The sequence below is a fragment of the Tachyglossus aculeatus genome, chromosome 4, assembly GCF_015852505.1.
Source record: "Tachyglossus aculeatus isolate mTacAcu1 chromosome 4, mTacAcu1.pri, whole genome shotgun sequence".
NCBI lineage: Eukaryota > Metazoa > Chordata > Mammalia > Monotremata > Tachyglossidae > Tachyglossus > Tachyglossus aculeatus.
In genome coordinates, this window is record NC_052069.1 from 59630450 (window position 1) to 59642462 (window position 12013).

General features: G+C 42.5%; 1 non-coding gene across 1 annotated transcript; it reads right to left on the reverse strand.

Annotated features, from left to right (window-relative positions):
• Window positions 1–7902: 7902 nt before the first annotated feature.
• LOC119927894 lies at window positions 7903–8040 on the reverse strand. The gene has a single exon (XR_005450860.1). It is a non-coding gene; the product is annotated as a small nucleolar RNA SNORA7 (small nucleolar RNA).
• Between the last annotated feature and the right edge of the window lie 3973 nt (window positions 8041–12013).

Genomic DNA, 12013 nt, shown 5'->3' on the forward strand with positions numbered 1-12013 from the left:
TGACTTGCCCAAAGTCACACAGCTGACGAGTGGCAAAGCCAGGATTTGAACTCATGACCTCTGATTCCAAAGCCCAGGCTCTTTCCACTGAGCCACGCTGCTTCTAATCCTGGTTCTGCCATTTGCTTACTGTGTGACCTTGGGTAAATCACTTAACCTCTCTATGCCTTAGTTTCCTCATCTGTAAAATGAGAGTTAAACCCCACTCTCTACTACTTTGACTGTGAGCTCCATATGGGACAGGAACTGTTACCAAGTTATCTTGTATCTATTTCAATACTTATTTCAGTGCTTGACACAAAGTAAGAGCTTAACAAATACCATTATTGGTAGTAGTACTAAAAACAGTATTTGTCCTTTTTCTATATCTTTCTGGGTTCAATCTCCCTAATCCTAGAGCTCTTCTCATGTGGTCAATTAAGCACTCTGGAAGGAGCATAAACTCTTTCAGATCATTTAGGGCCTGTTTAGAGCAAGCTACTCTGTTCATTCCCCACAGAATATGTTCACCGCTCCTCCATGCTCAGCTGCTGGTGAACATATTTTTATGAGTTTAACCCCAATATCATTGTAATGGGTACAAGCCCTCTTCATCATGATGTATCCCAAACCTCATCCAGTGCCAGGATTTCTTGGAAGAGCTCCAGAAAGAACTGTTAACATGGACTTCTAAGATTTTCAAGAGAAAAGCAGTGATTAGTACAATTTTAAAGAATCAAATGGCCTGAAGAAGGGAAAGGGACTTTAATTGCCTGCTTTTAAAAGTGTTTGTTTTGAGTGTCATTTTCTGGCCACTGCTCAGGTTGAACTGAAAAATGTCAGTGACCTAACCTCTCCTGTAACTGAAGATACAGAGATTGTCTCATGCCTAAAGAGAGGTAGCATCTCTCTCTTCCTACTTGTCTATTATTCAATCTCTAAATGGACTGGCAGAAAGAGAGAATAACATTGGAAAGGATAGATTAGAGGTACTTGAGAGTGCCATGTTTCCAAACATCTTGACATTTTTTTGAGACATTAATTATCCTCACTTTCAAATCACAAAGGTTTGGAGGTTCAATTGAAGACAGGTTTGTGGCTTTCCAATCACCAACCCATTGCTCACATCCTTTCCACTGCATGGAGCTCCTTCTCAAGCTGCTGAATAGTTTCCTCACCTTCAAAGCCTTCCTAAAGAGCACCAAGATTAATCTCTGCATTCCTAGGCATGACATTTTACCATCTGCTTTAGTACTCATGCATTTCTTTTTAGTAGTTAGTTAATTAGTTTTAACTGCCTATTTTGGATATCGTTTGTATTTCTGATCTCACTCTTTGATATATAGAATGGTTACAGTTTAACCTGACTGTTTGCTCCTTTTAACATAAACTCTCTGGGGCTGGGGTTTTGTCTTTGACTTCTAGTGCACATTCTCAATCACAAAATACTGTTCTTCACAAAGTAGCCTTAATAAACATTTTTCTTGTTGTTCTTTCAGGTTGATTTCTTTTTGTGGAGGAAAAGGCAAGGATCATATCTACGTATTGAATCGTAATAGTAGTATTAATTAATAATAGTTGTGGTGTTAATAATAATAATAATATTGATGGCACTGTTCTAAGCACTGAGGAGGACACAAGGTAATCAGGTTGTCCCACGTGGGGCTCACAGTCTTAATCCCAGTTTTACAGATGAGGTAACTGAGGCACAAGTGACTTGCCCAAGGTCACACAGCTGACAATTGGTGGAGCCGGGATTTGAACCCATGACCTCTGACTCAATCAGGTGATTGATTGATATGAACTTGTGTGATGCTCTTCTGGGAGATCATTAATTATTGAGGACATTCTATGTTGAACATACGTTGAAGAATATGCAAACTTGGAGCCTGAATTGTATATGTAAAGATAAAAATTATTAAAAGTGTGAAGGGGGGAAGCAGCATGGCTTAGTGGAAAGAGCACGGGCTTGGGAATCAGAGGACGTAGGTGCTGTGTGACCTTGGGCAAGCCATTTAACTTCTCTGTGCTTCAGTTACCTCATCTGTAAAATAGGGATTAAGACTGTGAGCCCCACTTGGGACAACCTGATTACCTTGTATTTACCCCAGCACTTAGAACAGTGTTTGGCACATAGTAAGCACACAAAAAATACTGTCATTATTATTATCGTAAACCACTGTTGATTATTATAGAACTACACATCAAGAAAACAAAAAAAAATGGAAGGATGAAATATTATCTGTTCGTAAGTGTTATTGCATGGGGTGGGGTGTGTGTGAATAACTGTATGTAAAGGGAGGGGCAGGGGACAAATACCTAAACACCTAGGAGGTAAGGACTCAAATGTATAGGTGACACAGTGTGGTCGTTCTTTCTCAGTCTCTTTTGCAGGCTCCTCCTCCCCCTCCCATCCTCTTACTGTGGGGGTTCCCCAAGGTTCAGTGCTTGGTCCCCTTCTGTTCTCAATCTACACTCACTCCCTTGGTGACCTCATTCGCTACCACGGCTTCAACTATCATCTCTACGCTGATGACACCCAGATCTACATCTCTGCCCCTGCTCTCTCCCCCTCCCTCCAGGCTCACATCTCCTCCTGCCTTCAGGACATCTCCATCTGGATGTCCGCCCACCACCTAAAGCTCAACATGTCGAAGACTGAGCTCCTTGTCTTCCCTCCCAAACCTTGTCCTCTCCCTGACTTTCCCATCTCTGTTGACGGCACTACCATCCTTCCCGTCTCACAAGCCCGCAACCTTGGTGTCATCCTCGACTCCGCTCTCTCATTCACCCCTCACATCCAAGCCGTCACCAAAACCTGCCGGTCTCAGCTCCGCAACATTGCCAAGATCCGCCCTTTCCTCTCCATCCAAACCGCTACCCTGCTAATTCAAGCTCTCATCCTATCCCGTCTGGACTACTGCACTAGCCTTCTCTCTGATCTCCCATCCTCGCGTCTCTCTCCACTTCAATCCATACTTCATGCTGCTGCCCGGATTATCTTTGTCCAGAAACGCTCTGGACATATCACTCCCCTCCTCAAAAGCCTCCAATGGCTACCGATCAATCTGCGCATCAAGCAGAAACTCCTCACCCTGGGCTTCAAGGCTGTCCATCACCTCGCCCCCTCCTACCTCACCTCCCTTCTCTCCTTCTACTGCCCAGCCCGCACCCTCCACTCCTCCACCACTAATCTCCTCACTGTACCTCGCTCTCGCCTGTCCCGCCATCGACCCCCGGCCCACGTCATCCCCCGGGCCTGGAATGCCCTCCCTCTGCCCATCCGCCAAGCTAGCTCTCTTCCTCCCTTCAAGGCCCTGCTGAGAGCTCACCTCCTCCAGGAGGCCTTCCCAGACTGAGCCCCTTCTTTCCTCTCCCCCTCGTCCCCCTCTCCATCCTCCCGTCTTACCTCCTTCCCTTCCCCACAGCACCTGTATATATGTATATATGGTTGTACATATTTATTACTCTATTTATCTATTTATTTATTTATTTTACTTGTACATTTCTATCCTACTTATTTTATTTTGTTGGTATGTTTGGTTCTGTTCTCTGTCTCCCCCTTTTAGACTGTGAGCCCACTGTTGGGTAGGGACTGTCTCTATGTGATGCCAATTTGTACTTCCCAAGCGCTTAGTACAGTGCTCTGCACATAGTAAGCGCTCAATAAATACGATTGATTGATTGATTGAGGGAAATAAAATAGGGAGATGAGAGATTAATCAAGGAAGGCTTCCTCGAGGAGAGGTGATATTAGAAGGCCTTAGAAGATGTAGAGCTTGCTGTCCTGTTAGCTATGAAGGTAAAGGGAATTACAGGCAGGAGAGAGGACACAAATTAGAGGTTGAGGACAAGAGAAATCAGAGCAGAGGAGTAAGGATACATATGGAAATGAAAGTTAAGGCCATTGGTGAGGGGTTTCTACTTGTTGTGGACAAAGGTGGCCAATGATTGGAGATTTATGATGAGTGGGATGATGCGCATGGAATGAAGTTTCATAAAAATGGTCTGGATAGCAGAATTAAGTATATGGACTGGAGATTAAGGATGCTGGAGTCATGGAGGTCAGTGAAGAGGTTGATGCAATAGTTGGGCAGAAATTGACAAAAACCAATGCACACAAGTGACTACATGAAGAAGTGAAAAAGAAAAGTGAAACGGTTTATAGTTTTGCCACATTTTAATGTTTATTTTAGAAATATACAAAATATTGCATAAGAATATTGTCTCAGTGCAATGAACAGAGAAGCAGCATGATGTAATAATAATGGTAATAATGGTATTTATTAAGCACTTACTATGTGCAAAACACTGTTCTAAGTGCTGGGGAGGATACAAGGTGATCAGGTTGTCCCAGGGGGGCTCACAGTCTTAATCCCCATTTTACAGGTGAGGGAAGTGAGGCATAGAAAAGTGAAGTGACTTGCCCAAAGTCACACAGCTGACAAATGGCGGAGCCAGGATTTGAACCCACGACCTCTGACTCCAAAGCCTGTTCTCTTTCCACTGAGCCACGCTGCTACGAGCATGGGCATGGGAGTCAGAGGGTCAAGATTCTAATCCTGGCCCCGCCACTTGTCTGCTGTGTGACCTTGGGCAAGCCACTTCACTCCTCTAGGCCTCAGTTACTTCATCTGTAAAATGGGGATTAAGACTGTGAGCCACATGTGGGACAGGGACTGTGTCCAACCTGATTACATTGTATCTATCTCAGGGCTTAGAACAGTGTCTGGCACATAGTAAGCACTTAGAGAAGCAGTGTGGCTCAATGGAAAGAGCATGGGCTTTGGAGTCAGAGGTCATGGGTTCAAATCCCGGCTCCACCGATTGTCAGCTGTGTGACTTTGGGCAAGTCACTTAACTTCTCTGGGCCTCAGTTACCTCATCTGTAAAATGAGGATGAAGACTGTGAGCGCACCATGGGACAACGTGATCACCTTGTAACCTCCCCAGTGCTTAGAACAGTGCTTTGCAAATAGTAAGCACTTAATAAATGCCATTATTATTATTAACAAATACCATTATTATTAATAATATTCCCAACACTGTTCTTGTAACATTTTTATCAAAGATGGAATTGGCAGACTACAAAACAAACTGCAGTCACTACAATTCTGTAGTAGGAAGTTGGGTAAATAATTTTGGTATTTTGTAATAGGCTACTATGTACCAAGAGCTGCACTAAGCACTGGGATAGTTACAATTCAATCAACTCAGATACAGTCTTTGTCCCACACATGGCTTACAGCCTAGTGGGGAGAGAGAACAGGTATTGAAACCAATTTTACAGATAAGGACACTGAGGCACAGAGAAATTAAATGATAAAGAAGCAGCATGGCCAAGTGGATAGAGCATGGGTTTGGAAGTCAGAAGTACCTAGGTTCTAATTCCAGCTCCACCAGTTGTCTTCTGTGTGACCCTGGGCAAGTCATTTAACTTCTCTGTGCCTCAGTCACTTTATCTGTAAATTGGGCATTAAAACTGTGAACTCCATGAGTGCCATGGATTGTGAACTACTTGATTGACTTCTATATAGCTCAGTACTTAGTACAGTGCCTGGCACATAGTAAGTGCTTAACAAGTGCCATAAAATAAAATAAAAAATGCCCGAGGTCACACAAGAGGCAAGTGGCAGAAATGGGATTAAAATCCAGGGTTCCCGAGTGCCAATCCTGTGCCCTTGCCATTAGGCCATGATACTATGTATCACCTTGCATCTCCCCTAGTGCTTAGAACAGTGCTTTGCACATATTAAGTGCTTAACAAATTCCATTATTATTATTATGTTTCTGATATAGCAATTAGGCCACTCTTTTTAGTATTCACAATATTACCTACAAAACATGTCATTATGATAACCATTAGTGAATCAACAGTATTCACTGAGCTGAATACTGTTCTAGATGTTGGGGAAAGAGTACACCTTTAGGAAACGGCAGCTTTCCTCCCCCTCAAAGATTTTACAGTCCATTGAGAGAGACAAGCTGACAGAAATTCTTGTTTTCATAAATCAGAAACGCAATGGCTTTGGGCCACACTGTGGAAAAGGGGCATAATCTTTGCTGCACTTCAGATACTGGAAAGTGCAGAAAAATAATACCAAGACCACTACACAATTCATTTTAATGTCTGTCTCATCTTGTAGACTCTGAGCCCCTCATGGAGAGGGACCGTGTCTGCCAATTTTCCTGTAGTATTCTCTCTCAAGCATCTAGTATAGTTCCCCGTTCACAGTAAACAATAAATCCCATCAATTGATAGATCGATTGATTGATCATAGGCCTTTGGTCTCTGGAAATTATTAGCAAATTTGCTGCCCCAAATAGTTCATCGAGGTTCTGAGACTTCTTCGCGATGGCCTGGCTGACTAGCTCAGAGCCGAAGCTGCCCCGGTTGAGCCGTTCCCTATTGCCAGTGGAATAGAGGCAGGCTTATGTAGGGGGTCTGGTCTTATTCAACTTAGTGGATGCAGCCATGCTGGACGTTGCAAAAAAAGGCCGGGATGCAGGTGTTAAACTTTTGTCCCTTTGGGAAACTACATTTAAAATCACATTTAAGTACTGCACAGGAAGTGGAACAAAGTGGAAAGAAAAATATTTAGGTAGCAGAATTGGGAAGGGACAGTGGGTGGAAGAGGAGATTGACTGATTGACCAACTGATTGACAGGAGAGAAGACTAGGGCACAGCAAGAAAGAGAGGGGAGGAAGGAGCCATTAAAGAATGCAGTCTTTCCATGGGCTTAAGACTATCATCTGTCCACATCATTGGTATCTTTTCTCAGACTGTAAGTTCTAGAATTAAGAGAGTCTCTCTGTTCAAATGGCTTTATAAACCTCCTCACTCATATTATGCACCAACAGCTAATTAAGAAGTACTTTTAAGGATTGTGATTAAAAGTAAAATATGTTGGTCTGCAGAAAAATCATAATTCATTTAAATGTGTTCTGTAGCTGTTGGAAAGGCAGCTATTAAAGATTACATTTCCCTTTCTGCTTTTTTGAAGAAGCTGCATAGACCAACGGAAAGAACACAGGCCTGGGAGTGAGAGTTATAATCCTGACTCTGCCACTTGTCTGCTGTGTGACCCTGAGCAAGTTACTTAACTTCTCCATGCCTCAGTTTCCTCATCTGTAAAATGGAGATTAAATTATACTCCCTCTTACATTTACTGTGAGCCCCATGCAGACAGGAACTGTTTCCAAATAGATAACCTCATGTTGACCCTAGTACTTGGAACAATACTTGGCATATAATAATGGCATTTGCTAAGCACTTACTATGTGCCAGGCACTGTACTAAAAGCTGGGGTGGATACTAGCAAATCAGTTTGGACACAGTCCCTGTCCCATGTGTGGCTCACAGTCTTAATCCCCATTTTATAGATGAGGTAACTGAGGCACATAGAAGGTAAGTGACTTGCCCAAGTCCACACAGTAGACAAGTAGTGAAACTGGGATTAGAACCCATGACCTTCTGACTCACAGGCTCATGCTCTATCCACTATGCCATGCTGCTTACCATAATTGCTTAACAAGTATTGATAATCACATCATGTTGTCATTGTTATTATGTTTATTATTACCATTATTATTTCTCCATGAAAATTGGAGGAACATGGGGAAAAAGAAACATGAAGATTTGTGTATCAATAAGCTGTTGAATGTTTAACCAATAGCATTCCTGAATGTTAGTGTATACTTGTCTTATGCTATTGAGTCATGTCTGAACCATAGCAATGCCATGGACACAACTCTTCCATCGTGCCCCACCTCCACCTGCAATTGTTGTGGTAGTGTATCCATAGAGTTTTCTTGGTGAAAATACGGAGATGGTTTACCATTGCCTCCTTCCATGTAGTAAACATAAGTCACTGCCCTCGACTCTCTCCCATGCTGCTGCTGCCCAGCTCAGGTGACTTTTGACGTGTAGCAGATTGCCTTCCACTCACTAGCCATTGCCCAAGTTAAGAATGGAATGGGTATGCCTCTGCTTGACTCTTCCTCCTGTAGTTGAAACTGGTAGAGTACTGGAAACTCTCCAGGTGTGACCCTGAGAGGGGTTAGTATATACTACAACTTTGATACAGCTAGACTGTGAGCCCACTGTTGGGTAGGGACCATCTCTATATGTTGCCAACTTGTACTTCCCAAGCACTTAGTACAGTGCTCTGCACACAGTAAGTGCTCAATAAATACAATTGCATGAAATGAATGAATGAATAACTTGTCACTTTGTCACTGATACCATACAAGCCAAGGAGATATGGTGGATCATACAGTAAGAGATCCAGAGAAAGTTTTCTCTTAGGATACAGGTGGCATGAGTTTGTTAGAAAAAGGTGAATGAACCATCTGAGAATGAGCCATTGAAACTGGAAGTCAGGTAGGGAAGAAAAGTGGATACTCTTCTTTTAAAGGGATGAGATCAGAGGTGCAGATGGAGAGGTAGATTTTGAAAGCTGGTAGGAGATTTCTTCTTGAGAAGTGGTCAAGAAGGATAAGAGAATTGAAGAGGATTAAGAGGGATTGAGGAAGTGAGTGGTTGAATTGGGGGAGATAATGGCCAAGGGTATAGATTTTAACAGCAGAATAGCTGGCAAGGTCATCATGGGCTAGAGAGTGGGAGGTGAGGACACTTGAGGTCCCAGAAGGGAGTTAAAAACCTGAAAGAGTAGTTGAGAGCAATAGGCAGCAGAGTCAATAAGATGTAGCATTGCTGAGCTGAGGAAAGGGCAGGATGATGATAGCAGGTGAGGAAGAATTTGAAATGGTCAGAGCTAGCATGGGTCTGGATTCCCTCCAACAATGCTCAGCAGCATGAGTACAGAACCATAGGAAATGCATTGTGGAGGTGATCCAGGACTGGGTTTTGGCAAAACTAGGCAAGGTGGATGGGAGGAATGGGGGGCAAACAGTTTATTCAGCACTAGTCAGAGTTGAGGTTATTTGTTTCAATTGCATTTATTGTTACAATTGTATTTATTGAGCACAAACTGTATGCAAAGCACTGTACTAAGCACTTGGGAAAATACAATATAACATCAGACACATTCCCTGCCCACAGTGAGCTTACATTATTTTCTTATAATATTGTTTTTCTAAAGTTGAATGCCTATATCAGTTCACCACTTTCTCACTCCACATCCCTTCTCATGGGGAGCATTCCAGTAGTCTGGGACAAGAAGGTATTATGAACACTATTCTGAGGTGGCCTTGTGCCGATCTTTTCTCGCATTTACACTGTCAAAAACAGTGAACACTTCAGAGTGGGACATTGGACTACTAGAAGTCTCTGGAACAGGGCAGAATAAACCCTACCAGTTTAACCCGGAGCTGTATAGCACCATGTTTTCCACTGCACGCAGAAGTGACATCTTTTTTGTTGGGTGGACATGGTCACACACCTTCAGAAAACTTAGGCTACAGAATACGTATCTCCACAAACATGAGAATTTCACTTATATTTGCTTCCAATGAAAGAATCTTTTGAAGACTGCAAGCCAGTTTTTAAATGCTGTGGACTGAGCCAAATCCAAAATACATTTTGCTAATGATGTTTTTTTCACTTTTGCATAAACTCACATGTTGTTCAGGGAAAATTAATCCATATGTTTCTGATTCATTTACTCTAACTTCGTCCAAATGTGGTTATGCAAGAGTCATTTTTTTGTTTCTGAAACCTACCCTGAATCTTTTATCTTTATGTTACACCCATTTTGCTAAATAGAAATTAAAGTCAAAGTGTTCCCAATTATTCCTTCATTTGGAACACTTGAAACTGAAAGTCCTCTGAATTTTCATTAATTATGTCTCCCCAATATGATCCTATGGTGACATTTCTATAGTGTCCTTGGGTTAACTGAGGCATCAGAACAACCACTGTGAAATGACCACTTATTCTGCATATTCTACCTCACATGTATTCTTTCTCTTAGGGACTACAGCTTTCTTATTTTCAAACTCCAGCCCCAAATGGACTTTAGTAGTTCAATTTCCCTCTGTGACTTTTAGTAGCTTTTCTTTGTTCTGACCCACTGGAGAATAACAAGAGCAAACAGAATTTCTCTCTGTCTTAATGTGTTTTCAATTCTTCAACCTGCGGAATCCCAGACTGGTGTCTCACTCCAGCAAGAAGAAATTTAACAGTCACAGAGCAGTCTCCAACGCACACCATCCCATCAATTCTGGGTGAACATCCCGGCTGCTCAACCAGTTCTCCTTGGCTCATGTTATATTTATCTGATGTCTTTACACTAGACTCTCATTCATCTCAGAGCAGTTCAACTGACAGTTCACCCAAAGCATTCATTCTATTCTGAAGGGTCTCTCGACTGGGGGCAATGTGGAAAGCTTTTGTCTTGATTTCTGACCATATAATTATCATTATGACACTTGTTAAGTGCTGACTTCATGTCAAACATTTTACTAAGCACTAGGATAGAGACATGATAATCAGGACAGAACCAATCCTTGTCCTAAATGGGGTTTGCAGACTAACCGTGGAGAAGCACCATGGCTCAGTGGAAAGAGCCTGGGCTTTGGAGTCAGAGGTCATGGGTTCAAATCCTGGCTCCCCCACTTGTCAGCTGTGTGACTTTGGGCAAGTCACTTAAATTCTCTGTAGCTTAGTTACCTCGTCTGTAAAATGGGGATAAAGACTGTGAGCCCCCGTGGGACAACCTGATCACCTTGTAACCTCCCCAGCACTTAGAACAGTGCTTTGCACATAGTAAGCACTTAATATATGCTATCAGCATTATCATTATTATTAACTAGGTGGGAGTAGGATTTCATTTGAAAGGGTTTCAGTGTTTCATGGTTTTAAGTACAGATGACTGATATTTATTGAGTGCTTACTATGTGCAGAGCACTGTAGTAACCTCTAAGAAGAGTACAATATAACAGACGAGGTAAACACATTTTCTTGTCCACAGTGAGCTTACAGTCTTTATGGAGAGACAGCCATCAATAAAAATAAATTAAAGATATGTACATAATTGCTGTTGGGCTGAGGGAGGAATAAAGGGTGCAAATGCAAGGTCAACACAGAAGGGAATGGGAGAAGAAATGAGGGCTTAGTCAGGGAATGCCTGTTGGAGGAGATGCTCCTTCAATAAGGCTTTGAAGGTGGAGAGAGTCATCATCTGTGTGTTATGTAGAAGGAGAGTGTTCCAGGCCAGAGGTAGGACATGGGCAAAAGATTGCCAGTGAGATTGATTGCCAGACACTAGTATAGCAAATTGTGTGGATTGGGTTGTAGTATGACATCAGGGAGCTGAGACAGGAGGGAGCAAAGTGAATGAGTGCTTTAAAGTTAATGGCAAAGAGTTTCTGTTTGATGCTGAGGTGGTTGGGCAACCACTGGAGGTTTTGAGGAGTGGGAAAACATGGACTGAACGTTTTTGTAGAAAGATGATCCAGGCAGCAGCATGAAGAATGGACTGCAGTGGGCAGAGACAGGAGGCAAAGAGGTCAGCAAAGAGGCTGATGCAGTAATCAAGACTGGATAGGACAAATGCTTGGGTTAACGTAGTAGCTGTTTGGATGGAGAGGAAAGCATGGATTTTAGCTATGGTTTGAAGGTTGAAGATTCCATATATTGACTCTTCAAATTTAAATACTCACAACTATGGAAGAATATGACTTTTCCCTATTTGTTTTGGCTAGAGGATGGCTAGGAACTTGGGAAAATCCATCAGAAAACACGAGGCTGTTTGGATACAGCACAGTGACATTTGAGAAGAAAACATTTGTCCTCATATATGCATATTTGTATGTATGTATGCTTATGTATACATACATGAACATATACATGGACTTGGTGCCCAACACGGTGAATATGTAAATGAGAGTTTACCTTGAGGATTTTGCAAGAATGAAACTTCACATTGCAGAAGAATCAGGTGTACTTCTTGACAGCTGGAGGAAAAATGGTTAAAGGAGGTATATTGATCCACACTGTGGCAAGGTGTGCTTGACATGCCTCTCCTGTCTTGGATTCCCCTAGTCAACTGTCCTCAGGGTAGGAGCCAA